This window comes from Rhinatrema bivittatum, chromosome 8 (assembly GCF_901001135.1).
Source record: "Rhinatrema bivittatum chromosome 8, aRhiBiv1.1, whole genome shotgun sequence".
Taxonomy (NCBI): Eukaryota; Metazoa; Chordata; class Amphibia; order Gymnophiona; family Rhinatrematidae; genus Rhinatrema; species Rhinatrema bivittatum.
The window spans coordinates 214,597,169-214,617,118 of record NC_042622.1 but is presented as its reverse complement, the minus strand read 5'-3'; positions in this window follow the sequence as shown (position 1 = coordinate 214,617,118).

Sequence of the window (19,950 nt, the reverse complement as noted above, 5' to 3'; positions counted from 1 at the left end):
TATTATTGTCTGGATGTGCAGACCCGGGAGGATGCAGCCTTTACATAGGCAGTTTTGACTGGACCACGGGCAGCTTCCCACCCTATTTGGGAGTAGCTTTGGTACATCCCACTGGTCCTGAACCCATTTATATATGTGCTAGGAAATGAGAAATTACTACTTACCTGATAATTTCCTTTTCCTTAACCTAGACAGATGGGCTCAGTTTCCTGCCCTTGGCTACTGTATGTTTGTGTTATAATCCTCCTGGATGACTACGTATTCCAGGGTTACTGGTAAGTGTTACTCCAGTCCCTATACTAGTGTTAATGTATTTCTTGTCTGAGCTCAGTGTTTCATGTTGGTTGAGTATTGAAATGGTTATCTGTTTTTTAATCACATTTTTGCTAGTCTGTCCACAGTTGCTTTTTGAAGAAAATACTGGCAGGCTGATATCACTGCAGGAATATTTATACTGTGATATCCGTTTGCTCTGTCTCCATCTGCTGGCAGAGGTGCGTAACCCACTGGTCCTGAACCCATCTCTCTCTATTAAGGAAAAGGAAAGTAACAGGTAAATAGTAATTTCTCAATAGTTTAACATTCCTGTTATCCAAAGGGATCTAGGCCTATGTAAGAAATAAAGAAAGCCTGCAGAGGCATGCTTTCAGGAATGCTTTTTAACACAGAGTTGCAGAAGAGTGGGAAATGTGGTGTGGAAGTGTTGAGGGAAGAATGGGAAGTTGTGGGAGCATAGGTATGTGGGCTGGTTGGGGTTGTATATAGGAGGTATATATGCATGTGTGCATGGGTGGGGGATATCCACAGGGATGGCTGTTTGTGACTTATGTGTATATTTGTGTAGATAGGGTGTTTGAGGTGTGTTTTGGAGAGTATGGCTGTGTGTTTGTAGGTAGCAAGTGTAGTTGTGAGGCAGTTTGTATGTGGGATATCTGTGGATGAGTGGGGAGTTATATTTACAAGGATAGTTCTGGAGAGTGGTGTGTGTGTGTGCGCTGGTCCGATGGAGTGTCCATTTTGGTGGTATAGGTGTGTGTATAAGTTGGGATGTATGGGTGTAGGTGTTTATGGATGGGGATAGTTTTGAGTATTTGGGTAAGTTTAATTGTACGAGTGGGATTCTGTGTGGAAGTAATGTGTGGAAGGGTTGAATACCCAGAGAACCTAAAAAATGGATTAGTTTCTTATTGCTAATTCCCAGGCATAAGCAGTGGCGTTCCCAATACTGACTAATAATGATTTATGGACTTTTTCTCCAGGAATTTGTCCAAATCCCTTTTCAATCTGGCTATGCTAGATTGATTTATTTATGTTTATTTGATATCCTGCCTATATGTCATAAGCCTGAAGTGGCCTTGACCACTTTCTCTGGCAACAATTTCTACAACTTGATTGTGCAGTGAGTGAAAAAAATACTTTCTATGATTTGATTTAAAACTGCTAGGAGCAAGAAGAGAATGAAAGAATCGATACAATGTAATAACTAAAATGTGAAATCCGTTATATGATTTTATTTTATTCTATTTTAACTTTCTTTACTCCTTGACCATGTCTTAAACTTCGAGTCAAATGTATTGGAACAATTTGATTGATAGAAGTTAATGCCTATTTATGATAACTACTTCCGTTACCCTTTATTACTTGTTGATTTATAACTATGAATGTTTTGTAAACCGTTGTGATCTTTTACATGGAACGACAGTATATAAAATGTCTAAATAAATAACTTGGAGGATAGAAATGTTTGTAAATGCATAATATATTTTGTTTACCAATGCTGAGAGAGAGAGAGAGAGAGAGAGAGAGAGAGAGAGAGAGAGAGACTTACAATAGTGCCTATGCCCTATGCCCTAGACAGGTATTTGAATCCCTGTGGGAGGGCCACCTACTAACTCGGGGTGGGGATTAGGCATGAGTGTCGGGGGTTGGGGGCCACTTTCGCATTCCACATGAGACGCTCACTCCAAGAAGTGGTTTGGGCAACGTTCTCTCCACCTAGCTTGATGGACACTCTACCTGGGCAACAACAAGCTAGGTGGAGAGAATGTTGCCCAAATCTCTTCTTGGAGTGAGTTTTCTCACTCCGACGGCCAGCAAATCTGCACTAGAGACCACTGTTCTGTCCGTATGGCTCATGTGGAATGCGAAAGTGGCCCCCAACCCCCGACACTCATGCCTAATCCCCACCCCGAGTTAGTAGGTGGCCCTCCCACAGGGATTCAAATACCTGTCTAGGGCATAGGCACTATTGTAAGGTGCTCGCTCTCTCTCTCTCTCTCTCTCTCTCTCTCTCTCTCTCTCTCTCTCTCTCTCTCTCTGCGCATTGGGTTTAATTATTTTGTAATCTAAATATGATTTTGATTTGATCTTTGAGTTAATTTGATTGATCATTAAACATCAATTTTACAGCCATTAGAGTGTGTGGCATCTGTTTTGTTCTCACACATTTTGTTTCTGGGCTGCAAATTTGTAAATGTTCATAGAGAGAATGAATTTTAAAAAAATGTATGATTTCACAAACACACCAAAATCAGGTTTTATGTAGTAAATGGCTTTGAAAATAACCCTCAGTGTGTCTGGCATCATCACATCTTTCTGCAAATTTTATAACAACTGGGTAAGATTCATAAGTGCAAGCAGTCCTAGGGGATCTGCTTATAGCAGCAGCGGATAGGAGGCTGCAGAACTGTTTAGGAGGTAAGAAACTTGGTGCTGGTTTTCTAACTTGAATTTTAGAAGTTCAAAAGAGGAAAGCTGGTAACACTGTTTCAACTGGTGGTAAATTTATGCTGGATGTTTTGTGTGCAGTGAAGAGCATTTAGCCAAGCACCTTCAATGCAAACCTTCACATGTAAATTTGCTTTGAAAACATGGGGTAAAGTCTGTGCATATGTATTACATGCAGGTTTTATCTCTACCTGCACAGTTATAAAATTACTTTCCTTATGTTTTATGCTGATTTTATTTATTGATGTTTATTGTGCTTGTTTTATACATTATCATGTATTTATTTTATTGTGATTCTTCTTTACCTTGGTGTTCCTTGACAGAAAGTGAGTAATCAAATGTTCATAAATAAATGAACAGACAAATAGACATTTTTTAGAAATGAAATGGATGGATTATAAACTAAGGGATATGATTATAATAATGGGCCATAAATCCAGTTACTAAGTGTCACCTTTGCATAATTACTGGGAGCCTTTTTTCCCAGGGTCTATGAATGCTGCCTTTGTAGAAAGCCCAAACCCAATCAGCCTGAGCAATGGAAGACCTAATTCAGGAAGTGAGCCAGCCCATGCCCTGGGCATGCTAGTGCTCAGCATTGCCACTGAGCCACTAGGCCAGATCACTATCTTCATATTTGAGATAAACAGGATGAATGGGAGAGGAATAGGACATCATCCCAACCAATCTCTCTCTGAATAGCAAGTCATTCCATGGATCTATTCTGGTGTGCCATATGACCTGTTACATGTTATTCCAAGTAACCTTGTGAACCTTAGCATTCTAGAACTGAGGATGTCACCTTGTACCCAGCTTCCAAGCAACTATTCACTCTGCATGTTTTCAGTTCTTTTTCAGATTGGTGAGGACACACTCAAGTTGGTTTATTTTTTAGTTCGTTATTTCAAAACAAAAATAAAATTCTATCTGCTTCCTCTCCCTTTTTTTTTTTTTTTTTTTACATTCATTCTTTATTGGATTTTTAATAAAACAAACCGTATTTTGCCATACAAAGCAAGGTAGTAAAGAGGAAAGTTACATTGAAAGGAGCAATACAAAACAAATATATCATTGCTCGACTACCTTGTAAATCCATAATATAGAAGAGAATTGCTGCCTTTCTTAAACACAATATATAAACCTCCTATAACATACTTACTAACCTACAGCAGATGCATGTTCAGTTTTATCATTTATAAAGGTTTCTAGATAGGAGGGGTCAGTAAAGATATATTTGTTTCCCTGGAGGGTAATTAATCATTTGCAGAAAATTTCACTAGAGACGTCTGGGAAAATTTGAATCATAGCCCCACAGAACTTTTCCATTTTATATCTGAAATACTGCCGAAATACGAATTCCTTGTCTAGATTGGCCAGAAAAGAAACAATCAAAGTAGCTCTAGTTCTAATCAAATCTTGTGAATTTGTTAGAAAATCTGAAACATACATACTATTAAAGGGTGTAACTACATCCAATCCCCCTTCCTCAGCAATTAACCTTTTGGCCTCAGGAATATAAAACCATCTAGACAACATAATTTCTTTATCTTGTACAATCTGCAACACTTCTTTAAAATATTTCTTCATCAGTTCCAAAGGAGACATTAGTCTTGACTTTGGGACGTTTAATAACTGAAGAGTTTTTGCTCTTACAGTGTTCTTAAAAGATTCCATTCTGGAATGGATATATAGACAATCTTTCATGTTTGCAGGAAAAAGATAACTGTACATTAGATAACGATTCAGACAGTAATATATTTTGTTTCTCAATTTTTTAACATTCTGTTATCTAGTTCTCTTAATTTGGAAAATGCTCCTTCTGAGAAAGATATCTTTCAGGATTACTTCAGTGGTTCAGCCAACGGTTCAGTGACCCCATTCCCAGGTGAACCATTGTACTTGTTCACGTTTACAGGGTCTGGGATAGGAACTGATACTAAGTTCTCCTCTTCTATTGGTGTGGAACATGCCCTATCCACTCCAACCTCCAAGGAGGAGTCCAAATAAACTGGGAATGGAGTGTTGTTTGAAACAGATCCAAAATCCAACCCTTGTGGCAAACTTCCAATAAACACTTCCACCAGAGCCAAAACAGATTCCGGCGACTCGCGAGTGCTTAACTCTCAGTAGATTATCCCCACAGTCATTTGGTAAAAAAGTAGGATGTGTTACGCCGGTTGGCTGCGGGCGCTGCGACCAACCGCGCTCACCTGCTCTCCGGCCGACTTCTTGTTTCGCAGCGCACCGCTCCTCTTCGCCTGTCTGCTCGGGAACAGGAGGCTTCAACCCGTGGTAGGAATGCCATCGCCGCCTTCAGGCTCTGCCCCCTGACTTCCCGTAGTGCGCGCCCACGCCTGAAGAAGAGAATTTAAAGGGCCCAGGACGGAACCCTGGTCCAGCCCTCCTGATGACATCACACCTGCAGGGCTATTTAGCCCCTTCCCGCGCTTCTCTCCTTGAGTTAGCAAGGAGTATCATTGTTGCTCAATTCCACACTTCGTTTGGACTTGTTCCTGTGTTCCAGTACTTGGATGCCCTAGGTACCCACTTTCTGCATCCTGGCTATCCGCTCCTCGGAGGGCCACTACCAGATCTGCACACTCAAGGTACTCTACTCTGCAAGAGGAACTCTCTGGCGTACCCTGCTCTGCGGGTCACTACCGGATCTTGACTGCTGGGTTTACCAGCTCATCTCATGAACTGTGTTTACATCCCTGCTCTGCGGGTTCTGCTATTCTTCCCAGTCTAAATATAGTCTACTTTACAGCTGTGTCTGATGCTGCTGAGAATTCGCCTATCGGTGTGACCCTGTGGGCGGAGTCATCACTCACTCTGACCCAGGATCCACAACCATACCATTTCATAACAGGAGGAGGCGAGAGGGAAGGAGCTTGACAGCTCAGAGAGGCCTCACCTGCTGAACTGGTTGATGTTACTTCCTTGTCCAGCAGGACAAATAGGGTGGTCATCCACATACTTTGGAACTTTTGACTTCCTGTCACCCTGAATTTGTCACAGGGGAGGGGAAGGGTTGTAGCAGCATGCACTCAAGCTTTCTTTCTGAAACACAAGCACATGTTCACTCACACACATACATGCTCATTCTCACATGCTCACTCACTTCTCTCCCTTGTCCACACACATATGCACACTTACTTCTCTCCTTTCACACACATACATGCACTCAGATACACACACACTCACTCTCTCTACATACATGCATGCACAGTCACTCACTTCTCTCCTTTCACACATATAATGCACTCACTCCTTTTTCCACATACACACAATCACTTATCTTCCTCTTCCATACATATACATGCACACTCACTTCTCTCCCTTTTCCAGACATACCCATAAATGCATACACTCATACACACTCATTCACTTCTCTCCCTCTTCCACACACACGTGCACTCTCATTCTATCTTCTCACCTCAATTCTCATTATCCACAGGAGCCTCCTCTTTCCCCAGGCCCACGGGACATGCAATCTACTTTCTCCTCTTCCTGCAGCATTGGGCTGCTCTGCCCTTGTTTTATTTTTGGCGCATGGCCCAATGCTGTTGCTCCTCCTCCTATGTCTGCAGTTTCTGTTTCCCGTGGAGGAAGGCAACGCAAATACTCTTGTTCGTCTCACTGTTCACATCAACTTTCTAATGCACAGGTGCTGATGCTTCTCCTTCCTCAAGACCACACTCCTCCAGACCCTTGTTCTTCCGGTCTTCTGCAGCAGGGCGCCCAGAGTTTTCGAGTGTTGGACCGAAGACCTGGCAATTCGTTCAGAATTCCTGAGTCTCCAGGCCAGATCCGGAGAGTTCCCAGGTATGGTCATCCATTGGCCCTCTCACAATTGAATGAATAGCTGGGGAAGCCAAAATCTTCCCTTTTGTTTTTTCCCCATATCGACGACCAAGATTCTTCCAAAGGAGTGCGTCCCTTTGCTACACCAACGGTGACATCCCACAGGACACCCACAGATGAAGCTTGAAGAAGGACCCTGGGTCTTGGCTGCCCTCTTCCCACCTGTTGGAATGTGGGTATAGGCAGCAGTTCTTGGGGAAAGGCTCACACACACCACAGGATGCCCACAGATGAAGCTTGATGGAAGGACCCCGGGCCTTGGTTGCCTTCTTTCTGCCTGTTGGAATATGGGTACTGGCAACAGTTTTCAGGGAAAGGCTCACACAGACTGCAGGATACCCACAGATGAAGCTTGATGGAAGGACCCCGGCCCTTGGCTGCCCTCATTCCGCCTGTTGAAATGCGAGTACTGGCAGCAGTTCTCAGGGAAAGGCTCAGATACACCGTAGGATGCCCAAGATGAAGCTTGATGGAAGGAGCCTAGGCCTTGCCTGACCTCTTCCTGCTTGTTGGAACATGGGTACCGGCAGCAGTTCTCAGGGAAAGGCTCCTGCTTCCTCTTCTTTGGTGCTTCTTGTCATAAATCTTCAGCATCTGTTACTTGGCTTCATTCTTCCCTAAGATCTGCGTCCTAAGTAAATTTTCAAAGGAGTTACGTGCATGACTCTTTGTACTGTCATCCATGCTATTTTATAAACATCAAAAGTATATGCATATTTTCAGTTTTGCATGCACATTTGCCTGCACAAAAAAGGAGCAGTCTAGGGGCATTCGAGGACGGGGCCAAGAGGAACACCTGTAAGTTGCTATTTTATAAGAAATTTATGTGAATACATTAGGCAACTTATTTGTGTAATTTTGCACCTGCTAATTATCTAGCGCAATTGATATCAGACTCATCTGTTGTTTGCTATTGGTTGGGTGGGAGGTCTGGGTGAACTAGAAGGGTCTTGATGATCTGGAGAAAGACTGGTGAACTGGTGGAGGAATCGACAAATTGGTGATTTCAATAACGTGCATATTTTCAAATATACCAACTTCTGTATACAGTATAAATCAGCCAGCAAGTTATATTTTTTTGGCGCATATATTTATAAAATAGGCAATGTAGGCACTTTCAATGCATTGCAGGTAACCAAGCATATGTTGGGGGCTAGACATACGCACATTTTATAATCTACGTGTGCCTTATTCGTGATTATAAAATACTAGGATTGAGCTCCACATGGCCATATAAGCACAGACATGGGGCTGTGCAGAGTTTTTTGAAAGTTATCCTCTGTGGGTCCACTCAGCTCCTATGAAAACAGCTGCATGTTGCTGTCCTCTGAGTATAGGTTTTGTTGTAATTTTCACATGACTGCACCATTCATAGAGCCCTTGTGCTTTTTGTGAGGAAAACATCTGGCTTCTGCATCTCATGGATTTGTGAGCTCATGACAGGAAGGCTTTTCAGAGACAAATCCATGGACATTAATGTCATGAGCTTCTCCATTGTTTTGTGCACCTGGAGACTCATCATCTCAGTTTGACTGCTTCAAGAGTGCTTCAACTTCTCAGTAGTGTTTTGGGGGCTTTCCAATTTGCCACGGCTCTTCAGTGCCTGCAGGCTGCCTGGTGACTTGAGTTTTGCTTCAGTAACTTGGGAGTGCCTAACACATCAATACTTCAAAATAACTTCAATGCCTCGAGTGCTTTGTCTCCAGAGTACTTATGTGCCTCAAGATGGAATATGGTTCATTTTATCTAATCTAAAAAAAAATAAATGAGCAAACATATCCTCTTCTAAACAAAAATAAAGTCAGTTTTTTACTTTGTTCATTTTATCTAATGACAGCTAGTCCAACGGGAACAATTTCTGCAATCTAGCTAACAAATTATCTAATAAAACCAACTTGTTAAGACTCACAACTCAAGGGTCGGCCCCGCGAGCCACGGCACTCACCCCCAGTGCTGAGGACTGCCAGGATGCTGCCAGCTCCCCTACGGCGGCACAGTCATGCCATGCTGGTCCCCTCTAATGCAGCTCCCGTTAGGCGCTTACACCACTGCACATATTATAAGGGCTCCGCGGTGAAAAAACACTCTGGCAGCACTTACAGATGACGATACCAGCTCCGTTGCTTAAGGCTGCCGGGGCTGGCCCTCTTTACCTCAGCAAAGGGTCTCCTGCTTTGCAGTCTCCTGCTTTGAAGTGAGTGTTGCCAGCATTCCTTATTCCTGCATTCCTGTGCCTTATCTTCTAACCTTGTCATCCAACATCTCCTCATCCTGCCTTGCTTTGTCCAGTCTTATCGTCCAGCCTTATCCTGGCCTGCCCATCTCAGCCAGTGTCTCTTGTGTGTCTACATCCTCCCTTGGCCTGACTATCTGGATCTTGACCTTTTGCTTGGACCTGACCATGATTGCCTGCTGCCTCGACCTGACCATTCTTGTTAGCTGCCTGCCTTGACCTTGGCCTGTTCCTGAATCCGGTGTGCCTTTTAACTTTCATTATCTTCATCACCCTAGGGACCCATCTAAATCCTATTGGCCGCCAGTACCCAAGAGCTCAACCTGCAGGGCAGGTGCCTGGTAAATGTGAAGCTTCAGACTATCCCACTACAGGGTGAATTCGTCAGCTGCAGAGTAGGCCTCAAGGGTTCGCCCTCAAGGCTGTGTCAACTACGCCATAGCACAAAGGGCTCACTCACCCACTACCCTTCACACAACTAAAGTGTATTTAACAAAAATCTTGGTACTGTATATCCAATATGGACAAATTGTCCACAGGATGAAAGGAGGGAGTCGTTGTGTATGATTACATTGGGCCTCTGGGTTAACCTGAATGGAGCAGCAGTTACAACTTTAAACAGCAGTGGTTTATTAGCATTGAGATTCCAAGAAGGCTGGAGTGACATGCATGGATAGATCCTGAATAAAACCCAATCTACAATGAGCATGGGGAGGCCAGATTATTATTATTATTATTATTCACCATAGCATTACTAACCTTGGTGGCTGTGGGAATACACAACTTTGCAATAAAATATAAAAAGTTGTTAACTATTTCTCTTGTAAGAAAAGTTGAGGACAGCAAGGCAAGGCCTGAAATGACCTACCGGAGGAAGAGATGGAGGCCATTGCCCCATATTCTATTGGATTTGGGCATACATGGGATGGAGGGCAGTAATAAGAAAAAAGTGAAAGACAATGTGTAAAGGGAGTTGGTGTTGGATTGCATATGGGAATTTATATATACTCTACCCAAAATAGACAATCTCAACTGGGCAGACTAGTTGGGCCACTTTGGTCTTTCTTTGTATGTATGTATGTGCTTGATATATATTCCGCGTTTCATACACTTCAAAGCGGATGACATACAGGTACTATAGATAGTGCTGCTGTTTATATGCTATGATGGTGATGCTATGAGGAACCAGGTTTTCATGGAGGAAATAGTACTTGTTCACAGCAAAGAATTTCTAAAAATAAAATCAGATAACAGTACATTTTTTGTGAGAGGAATCCAAACAATTCATTTCTTATCAACTGTGCTTTCTTGGAGATACAGCTTTGACCTCCCCCAATGATAAAGCAATACCAAAAACACTCAAGTTTGCATGGCTTTCTAAAAGCAATGACCTTAGCTTTTAAGATCCTGGGGACAGCTTCTGGAAATCTCTGTGATTCATAATCTTCTTCAAACTGGTGGAACAGATACTCAGTTCTGTTACCGTTAAGGCCTGGGTGAACTCTTAGTAAGTTAGTGAATGGGGGAGGTTACCATTAAAATGCAGTCCCTCCCTGTGAGGGGTCTGGAATGGCCGTCCCACTTTTTAAGCAGCTCTCTCCAGAGACTTGGGAGGCAGTCACTTCTGGTTCGCTAACAGGAGGTAGAGAGGAGTTATTCTTGTGTTGATATTTCAGGCCCAGTTAGAGAAACCAGGCCCAACCTGTCTGGGGATCCAGATCAGGGTTGGGAGGGTTTCCTTTCCCAGTCCACTCCCTGGCTGGTAGGGATTTTCCCTCTGGGTTGTTTTTGTGGGTTTTTACATTGTAGTGGTAGGAGCCTTGTGAGAGCCTGTGCACTATCTGGGTATAGAGTCCAACAGGATAAAGATCATTCAAGAAACTAAATGCTCAGTAGAATATATATGGGTAGAAATCCCATGTGTGTTCCGTAAGAGTATAGAGTATAGTGATAGGAGTATACTGGACAAAATGGTCAGACAGATGATGAAATGCTAAGAGAAATCAGAGAAGCTAACCAATTTGGCAGTGCAATAATAATGGTAGATTTCAATTACCCCAATATTGACAGGTAAATGTAACTTCAGGACTTGCTGGAGACATAAAGTTCCTGGATGTAATAAATGACTGCTTCATGGAGCAATTGGTTCATGAACCAACAAGAAAGGGAGCTATTTTAGATTTAATTCTTAGTGGAACGCAGGATTTGGTGAGAGAGGTAACAGTGGTGGGGCCACGTGGCAACAGTGATCATAACATGATGAAATTTAAAGTAATAACTGGAAAGGGGCCAATAAGTAAATCTACAGCTCTAACATTAAACTTTCAAAAGGGAAACTTTGATAAAATGAGGAAAATAGTTAGAAAAAAAATGAAAGGTGCAGCTGCAAAAGTTAAAAGTGTTCAACAGGTATGGACATTGTTTAAAAATGCAATCTAGAGGCGCAGTCCATATATATTCCACGCGTTAAGAAAGGTGGAAGGAAGGCAAAATGATTACCGTCATGGTTAAAAGGTGAAGTAAAAGAGGCTATTTTAGCCAAAAAAAATCCTTCAAAAATTGGAAGAAGGATCCATCTGAAGAAATAGGATAAAACCATAAGCATTGTCAAGTTAAGTGTAAAACATTGATAAGATAGGCTAAGAGAGAATTTGAAATGAAGTTGGTCATAGAACGAACTGAACCAAATCACTGTAAACCTGGAAGATGTAGTAGGCCAGATTGACAAACTAAAGAGTAGCAAATCACCTGGACTGGATGGTATGCATCCTAGGTTATTGAAGGAACTCAAAAATGAAATTTCTGATCTATTAGTTAAAATTTGTAACCTATCATTAAAATTATCCATTGCTCCTAAAGACTGGAGGGTGGCCAATGTAACCCCAATATTTAAAAAGGGCTCCAGGGGCGATCCAGGAAACTATAGACCAGTGAACCTGACTTCAGTGCTGGGAAAAATAGTGGAAACTATTATCAAGATCAAAATCATAGAGCCTACAGAAAGACATGGTTTAATGGAACGCAGTCAACATGGATTTACCCAAGGGAAGTCTTGCCTAACAAATCTGCTTCATTTTTTTGAAGGGGTTAATAAACATATGGATAAAGGTGAACTGGTAGATGTAGTGTATTTGGATTTTCAGAAGGCATTTGACAAAGTCCCTCATGAGAGGCTTCTAAGAAAACTAAAAAGTCATGGGATAGGAGGCGATGTCCTTTTGTAGATTACAAACTGATTAAAAGACAGGAAACTGAGAGTAGGATTAAATGGTCAATTTTCTCAGTGGAAAAGGGTAAGCAGTGGAGTGCCTCAGGGATCTGTACTTGGACCAGTGCTTTTCAATATATATATAAATGATCTGGAAAGGAATACGATGAGTGAAGCTACCAGATTTGCAGATGATACAAACTTATTCAGAGTAGTTAAATCACAAGCAGATTGTGATACATTACAGGAGGACCTTGCAAGACTGGAAGATTGGGCATCCAAATGGCAAATGAAATTTAATGTGGACAAGTGCAAGGTCTTGCATATAGGGAAAAATAACCCTTGCTGTAGTTACACGATGTTAGGTTCTATATTAGGAACTACCACCCAGGAAAAAGATCTAGGCATCATAGTGGATAATACTTTAAAATCGTCGGCTCAGTGTGCTGCAGCAGTCAAAAAAGCAAACAGAATGTTAGGTATCATTAGGAAGGGAATGGTTAATAAAATGGAAAATGTCATAATGCCTCTGTATCGCTCCATGGTGAGACCTTGAATACTGTGTACAATTCTGGTCACCGCATCTGAAAAAAGATATAGTTGCGATGGAGAAGGTACAGAGAAGGGCAACCAAAATAATAAAGGGGATGGAATAGCTCCCCTGTGAGGAAAGACTGAAGAGGTTAGGGCTGTTCAGCTTGGAGAAGAGACGGCTGAGGGGGGATATGATAGAGGTCTTTAAGATCATGAGAGGTCTTGAACGAGTAGATGTCACTCGGTTATTTACACTTTCGGATAATAGAAAGACTAGGGAGCATTCCATGAAGTTAGCAAGAAGCACATTTAAGACTAATCGGAGAAAATTCTTTTTCACTCAAGGCACATTTAAGCTCTGGAATTTGTTGCCAGAGGATGTGGTTAGTGTAGTTAGTGTAGCTGGGTTCAAAAAAGGTTTGGCTAAGGGGGCGGGGCCGGGGGCGTGCCAGCAGTTTGGGGCCGGGGGCGGTTTGGGGCGGGGGCAGGGCCGAATCCTCCGGCACAGCGGCCTGTGCCGAGGGATGGCGAGCCGGCGCATGCAAGTTTTCAACATAGGTAGGGGGGGGGGATTTAGTTAGGGCTGGGGGGTGGGTTAGATAGCGGAAGGGAGGGGAAAGGGGGGGGGGGGGCCAGAGAAAAAGTTCTCTCCAAGGCCACTCCCGATTTCGGAGCGGCCTTGGAGGAACAGGGAAAGCCATCAGGGCTCCCCTTGTGCTCGGCGCGTGCAAGGTGCACATGTGTGCACCCCCTTACATGCGCCGACCCCGGATTTTATAACATGTGCACGGAAGCGCGCATATGATATAAAATCGTGCGTAGATTTGTTCGCGCCGGGTTGCGTGAACAAATCTACGCCCATGCATAAGTTTAAAAATCTGGCCCTTAGGGAGTAGCCACTGCTATTAATTGTATCAGTAGCATGGGATCTGCTTAGTGCTTGGGTACTTGCCAGGTTCTTGTGGCCTGGTTTGGCCTCTGTTGGAAACAGGATGCTGGGCTTGATGGACCCTTGGTCTGACCCAGCATTGCAATTTCTTATGTTCTTATGGGCTTAGGGCAAAGGGAACCCTGTGTCTGGGGCTATTCAGGTTAGGGAAGACCTGCCCTTCCATACCCTCAATGAGGAGAAAGGAGGTGGTGACATCATGCAAGGAGGAACTCCAGTGTTACATTTAGTTAAGAGAACAAGGACTTAAGTTTTGAGATCCAGGAGGAAGGTTTTGGCTGCCCTTTCCTTCCTGTTTGGAACAGGGTGAGCTGCCTTTTCAAAGGGATCCCTCCCATCAAGGATCTGAAAAAGAATAAGAGCAGGGCTTCTCAAACCTGTCCTGGGGACCCCACAGCCATGGGGACCCCAGGACAGTTTTGGAAAGCCATGAATAAGAAAATCAAGAGATTTAGAAGATCTGCTAACCATGAGAAAAAGAAACCGACCATCATTGGGGACACCCATCTGGCGTCTTAACCCCTAGGCAGTGATGGCGAACTCCAGTCCTTGAGTGCCACAAACAGGCCATGTTTTCAGGATATCCACAATGAATATGCATGAGATAGATTTGCATACAATGGAGGCAGTGCATGCACATTTTTCTCATGCATATGCATTGTAGATATCCTGAAAACCTGGCCTGTTTTTGGTACTCAAAGGGGCCGATGCAGTACAGTGCGCTCAACTGAGCGCCCTGTATAACCAGCAGTTTGGACGCGGATTGAATAGGCACTAATGAATCCCCTAATGCAAGAAGGGGATTAGCGCCTATTCAACGCATGTCCAACGCGAAGTGAGTCAAATAGCGCTAATCACATGCAAATGCAAAGGCGCCGGTTTTCCTGACCGGCGGGGTTTGCGTTAGCAAGGAGGCGCTATGGGCGCACAAACAACCCTGGCACCTCCTTACTAATGCGACCCCCTAATTTAAATATTGTATGGCGCTCCCCTTGGGGGCGCCTGGGGCACGTTGAGAAAGTGGGCACTGACTGTTCAGCGCCTGCTTTCTATGCAAATTTTTTGCTTCGGCCCCAAGGACTGGAGTTTGCCATCACTGACCTATGGGGAGAGAGAAAGAGAATTGCTTCTCTATACCAAGGACAGTGTTAACATTTTTGCTAGTGCTGGAGGGTTTTCCTGCCCATATAAGGATTCCCTGTCCACCTGGGAACCTCACTTTTTCATGCCCTAGAGGGTGGATGCTTCCCTGCCCTGGTTCAAGATACTCCTGCACAGACAGAGGGAAGAAAGACTCTAAGGCAACAGGAATTCTGTGGTGCTGAAGATTAATTTGTTGTCTCATATTTCACCAGTGTTTAAACAGTAAAGACTTTATTTTGGGACACTGGAGTGTTTATTTTGGCACCTATGGCATACAGCTAGGATACATACCCCCTCTCCCAGGGATAATGGAAGGAAAGTCACTCATAGCACTCGAGGCCCTGAAAATTAACTCTTTCCTCCCCACAAAAAGAATCCATACCCTGGGGAAAGAAACTGAAGGAACAGCTAACCAGGGTTCCAACCCCAAAGAGACAATAAATACGTTTATTGCCCCATTGAAGTGCAGTCTGCCTCCCAAGATGGGGTTACACTGGTATTTTATGTGGCTGTCTCTCACCTCTCCACTGCAAAATCCCAATATCTGGAGATTCTGGCAGAGGCTGATCCATCACATCTTACCCCACTTGATGTCCCAGGAGTACCTCTCAGTTTTGGTACCTTAAATATATACTCCAGTGCTTTGTAAGTGGCTCTGCCTATTTGTATCTTGAGAGTGTTGGCATTTCATGCAAGAACTAGGGGGGACTCCACTAAGTTAACTAGTAGCAGATTTAAATAAATTGGAGAAAATTCTTTTTCACTCAATGCACAATTAAGCTCTGGAATTCATTGCCAGAAGATGTGGTTAAGGAAGTTAGTGTAACTGGGTTTAAAAAAGGTTTGGATAAGTTTCTGGAGGTGAAGTTCATAAATGGCTATTAATCAATAGGGAATAGCCACTGCTTGTTGCCGGCTTTATTAGCATAGGATCTATTTAATATTTGGGTACTTTCCAAGTACTTGTGACTTGGATTGGCCATTGTAGGAAACAGGATACTGGGCTTGATGGACCCTTGGTCTCACCCAGTAAGATATATCTTTTGTTCTTCTGTTCATTAGTACCTCTTTCCTTTGAGACAACCTAAAGTGTCACTGTGATTAAGGTTTCTTTTTCCTCCAGCAGTTTACTCCCATGCCTTTGAGCTTCCAGCTACATTGGAAGCATCCTCTGTTGGGACACAGAACTTTGAGCTTTCATATTCAGCTACCAGAAAACATTCTCCTATTTTGCATCTCCTCCCAACTCACATAGCCCAGTAATTGCAATAACAATCATCTGCTGGGGGCGTGGAGGGGGGGGGGGGTGGTATGCACCAAGGCTCCTTCCAGAACCCTGCAATCATGGACTCCTAAATCCAGCCAGTAGATGTCACCATCAAGTGATGACTGATCTCCCTCCCCCTCAGGGGCTGTGACTGCTGCCTCTGCATTCTGATTTGGGGAATGGAAGACTTGATCCTGGAATTGAATTCACATCTTCCACATGGCTGGGCCTGCTGTCTCTAGACAACTTCAACAACTCTGTTCATTCCTAAAGCACAACAAAGCACATAAAGATCCAGGTTGGAAGTAAGAAACTAAGAAAGGGATTATTAAGATGATGAGAAGGGAGAGCTTTCAACAACTTCAGTCCTTTATTTTGCCTCAAAACTACTTGAAATCAAAGATATATAGATGCTTTATAGTCTTCTTTGCACGTGTAAATGTGTATTCATAAGTCTCTCCCTCCCCCGTCACCAACACCACATTCCATTAGTTCTGCAAGAAACTTCTTCTTGTATCTGCTGGCTGCAGTATCTAAAACATGCATTTTTAAAAAATCTGTGGTAGAAATTGATAAATTGTATTTAAAGCAAAGAATGTTGTGGGGCTTGTCGATGGCATGCTGCTTTCACTTTCTGAGCATCCATCTGCATCCCCTGGGAAGAGAGGATTGAGCCTAGGAACTCTGGATTCTAGTCAAAAGAGCACTTATCGGCTTTGGCATGGAGACCTGTTCTTGGAGGTTGTGGGAACTCGAGCAGTAGCAGCTTGGGAACAGCCAGAGGAAAAAAGGAGGCAGACCCTGGCTATTCCTTAAGTGCACTTTATTTACAGTGAAAACAAACAAAAGTGCTGTGCACAGCAAAACAGACAACTTAGGAAACTCACCTTGGCTTCAGGCAAGTCCCAAACGTAAACATAGCAGGTCTTAACGATGTCAGGTTCAAACCTTAAACTTAGCAGGACTTCTCATATGAGAAGACGCTGTCTCTTCCCTGGGGGGGCGCTTAACCCTTCTAGGCCCTGAGATCTTATACTCTGGTGAAGGGCTCCTTCCTTCACCCAGGGTTTCCTGTGGGTCTCAACCTTAAGGAGGACCAGGCAAGATAGCTGTGCCCAGTCCTTTATGGTAGCCTGAGGGAGGTTTCTGTACTCCCCCTTACACAAGTATTGTAGCATCAGAGCCATGTGTTGCTCATGGAGTGTGATGGACCTCCTCGATTGTGACACTGTTAAGCCCTGGGCATTCCTGTATTCAGAAAGCAGTCCAGTGTAAATTAGAAAAAGGGGAGGTGCCATTGAAATGCAGCCCCTCCCATTGAGGGTGCTCGGGATGGTCTGCCTCCTGAGAATTAACAAAAGCAGCTTGCAAGAGTGAGCTTTGGGGATGATGCAGAGTTGAGTTGTTTAGGAGGAAGTAGGAGTCTTTGCTTCTGAAAATCCAATTACACTACATCTACCAGTTCTCCTTTATCTACATGTTTAATAACTCCTTAAAAAAAGTGAAGCAGATTTGTGAGGCAAGACTTGCCCTGGGTAAAGCCATGCTGACTTTGTTCCATTAAACCATGTCTTTCTATATGTTCTGTGATTTTTATATTTAGAATGGCTGAACACAGCCCTTCGCATACATGTCCCGAACAGAAACCTGAGATCAGCCAACAAAGCACTCCTAACTATTCCATCAATCAAAACAGCAAGACTAACACAAGTAAGAGAAAGAGCACTATCCTTGGCAGGACCCATACTTATGGAACACCATGCCCTTGGAGTTAAAATTACAAAGTGACAGCAAAACCTTTAGAAAAAGTTTAAAAACCTGGCTCTTTAAACAAGCTTATCAAAAAGAGAAGGGAGAATAGTACCCAGGGAAATGCAAGGTACAAACAATTGAACACCCACACACACAACTGAAATCAATATGTGTGTAGTTTTTATTTGTTATTTTAGTTGAAGCTTCATTTTTTTCATTCATCAATAAAGGATAAAAGTACAATGATAAAGCTAATCTCGTATCCAAAACTGATACAATGAGAAATGAACATGATTTATCACACTTACCAATTAATATTGTTTACAAACTATGGCCTGGATTTATCAAAATGCGGTAAGTACCGCATGCGATAGCAAAAGGGGTGTGTTTTATGCTAATATAGTATTTTTCGCAATTTGTGATAATTACCTGTGTGAAGAGATAAGTTAGTGCACATTGCGATACCATTTCATATTCTGCGATAAGTGCCAAACCTGATGTATTTCCTGCATTCAACCACTGGGGGACCTGTTTTTCAATGATCCCAGACACACGAGAGAGAGAGAGAGAGAGAGGTAGAGAGTCCATCAAGCTAGGTTGAGAGACCCTTGCCCAAATCTCATCTTGGAGTGAGTTTCCTCACTCCGAAGGCCAGCAAATCTTCACAAGAGACCACTGTTCTGTTCGTACGTCTCATGTAGAATGTGAAAGCGGCCCCTAACCCCCTACATTCCTACCTAATCCCCACCTCGAGTTACTAGGTGGGCCTATCCTAGGGATACAAATACCTATCTATGGGACATGCTATTATGGCCAGTCTCTCTCTCTCTCTCTCTCTCTCTCTCTCTCTCTCTCTCTCTCTCTCTCTCTCTCTCTCTCTCTCTCTCTCCCCCCCATCACAAATGGTGATAAACCCTTTCCACATGGTCACAACCACTATTGCAGTTAAAAACCTGCATTATGGCTGTGTGATACTCTTCACAGAGAGCCCACTCTCCTCCCATTTTTGGAATTTGCATCACACCATACGATATGGTGCGATCGCATGCGATAAGCCCTTAACGCATGCGAAAACGCCTTACTGCATTTTGAAAAATGACCCCCTATGTTACCGAACCTTAATGGCACCTGTGTAATTTTATATATTTGAGCATCATTTTTATGTGTCTTACTGTAAACCATTGTGACGGTACCCATCTGAACGACGGTACTGAAGTCAGGCTAACTGGTCTGTAGTTTCTTGGATTACCACTGGAGCCCTTTTTAAATACTGGGGTTACATTAGCCACCCTCCAGTCTTCAGGAACAATGGATGATTTTAACGATTGGTTACAAATTTTTACTAATAGGTCAGAAATTTCATTTTTTAGTTCCTTCAGAAAGCTGGGGTGTATACCATCCGGTCCAGGTGATTTACTACTCTTCAGTTTGTCAATCAGGCCTACCACATCTTTCAGGTTCACTGTGATTTGATTCAGTCCATCTGAATCATTACCCATGAAAACCTTCCCCATCATGGGTACCTCCCCAACATCCTCTTCAGTAAACTCCGAAGCAAAGAAATAATTTAATCTTTCCGCGATGGCCTTATCATCTCTAAGTGCCCCTTTAACCCCTCAATCATCTAACGGTCCAACTGACTCCCTCACAGGCTTTCTGCTTCGGATATATTTTTTAAAGTTTTTACTGTGAGTTTTTGCCTCTTCGGTCAACTTCTTTTCAAATTCTCTCTTAGCCTGTCTTATCAATGTCTTACATTTAACTTGCCAATGCTTATGCATTAGTCTATTTTCTTCGGTTTGATCCTTCTTCCAATTTTTGAAAGAAGATATTTTGGCTAAAATAGCTTCTTTCACCTCACCTTTTAACCCTGCCGGTAATCGTTTTGACTTCCTTCCACCTTTCTTAATGTGTGGAATACATCTGGACTGTGCTTCTAGGATGGTATTTTTTAACAATGACCACGCCTCTTGCACACTTTTTACCGTTGTAGCTGCTCCTTTCAGGTTTTTACTAACTATTTTTCTCATTTTATCAAAGTTTCCCTTTTGAAAGTTTAGCACAAGAGCCGTGGATTTTCTTACTGTCCCCCTTCCAGTCATTAATTCAAATTTAATCATATTATGATCGCTATTGCCAAGCAGCCTCACCACTGTTACCTCTCTCACCAAATCCTGTGCTCCACTGAGAATTAGATCTAAAATTGCTCCCTCTCTCGTCGGTACCTGAACCAATTGCTCCATAAAACTGTCATTTATTCCATCCAGGAACTT